Here is a 1464-nt window from a genome sequence, read left to right on the forward strand (position 1 = left end):
GCTATAGTTTATTAATTCAAGCATTATTAGGCACTTGGGTTGTTTTGATCATTTTGCTACTATGAATAATGCTGCAATGAAAATGAGTGTGCATATATCTGTTCATATCCTGGCTCTTATTTCCCTAGAACATATAACTAGTCATAGGGTTGCTGGATCATATAGTTTTTCTAATTCCAATTTTAAGGAAGTGCCATACTATTTTCCATAGTGGTTGTCCTGTTTTATGATCCCAGCAGAAGTTTAAAAGAGTTCCAACTTCTCTATACATTCCCCAGCATTTGATGTTTTCTGTTTTTTTTTTTTTTTTTTTTTAACTTTGCTTTTATTGCTGAGGTGAGATGATATCTCATTGTTTTGATTTGTATCTCTCTAATGGCTAAGGAGGAGCTCTGGCAGTGTAGTGCATAAACCACTTGACTGCTAACCAGAAGGCTGGTGATTCAAATCCACCAGCCTCTCCTCAGAAGGAAGGTTAGGCAATCTACTTCCATAGTGATACTGCCTCGGAGACCCAAGGAGGGGTTGCTATGAGTCGGGTCTGACTCCATGGCACATAACAGCAACAGCAACAGCAACAACAACATAATAATTGGTGAAAACCAACAACCCAAACTCACTGTCATTGAATTGATTCCAACACTTAGCACTTCCCTTTGGGTTTCCGAGGCCATAAATCTTTATGGAAGTAAATTGCCCCATCTTCCTTCCTCAGAGATGCTGATGGGTTTAAACTGCCAATCTTGTGGTTAGCAGTCAAATCTTTTAGGCACTGTGCCATGAGAGCTCCTTAATAATTGATGAAAAAAACTAAATTATCTCCAAAAGTCCTCTCTTTCAGGCCTTACTTCCTCTTTTAGTGAATGAAGCAGGGAATTAGAGTGTAGTTGCCCAGTACTTGTAGATTCTCTCATTCTCATAAACCCCCTGCAGCTGTGACACCCTGTTGTCTTTGTTGTTCTCATTCAGGGACAGTATCAGTCCTTAGAGTGGGTCAATGTGTAGAAGACTTAAAATGTCAGTATTTTCATAATTTCAAAATATCTCATTTTTATATTAGTCAGTTCCTGGCATAGAAGCTCCTTGAGAGAGGAAGTACGATTTTATATAGTGTTGAGATAAGACCGTACATTAATCATTAACATATGATTCAAGAAGTATTTGATTAAAATACCATACTCATCTGAACAGAGAACAGATGTATTAAGCCTTGAGAGGGACTGAGAGACCATTAAGAGTTCAGCTTCTTTCTGGGTGACCACTTTCAGAGACAGCTACTATTTTTTGTTTTTACAACTTTTCTATTGTGATTTGGGTGAAAATTTATAGTGTAAATTGTTTTCTATTCAATAATCCATACATATTTTGTGACATTGATCACAATCCCCACAATGTAATAACACTCTTCCTATTTCCTTAATATGTTTGACTTTTCAATTCCTCTTTCTTTCCTATCCCTTCCTG

Source organism: Orycteropus afer, unplaced genomic scaffold, assembly GCF_000298275.1.
Source record: "Orycteropus afer afer isolate SDZICR_OR568_19922 unplaced genomic scaffold, OryAfe1.0 scaffold00419, whole genome shotgun sequence".
Taxonomy (NCBI): domain Eukaryota; kingdom Metazoa; phylum Chordata; class Mammalia; order Tubulidentata; family Orycteropodidae; genus Orycteropus; species Orycteropus afer.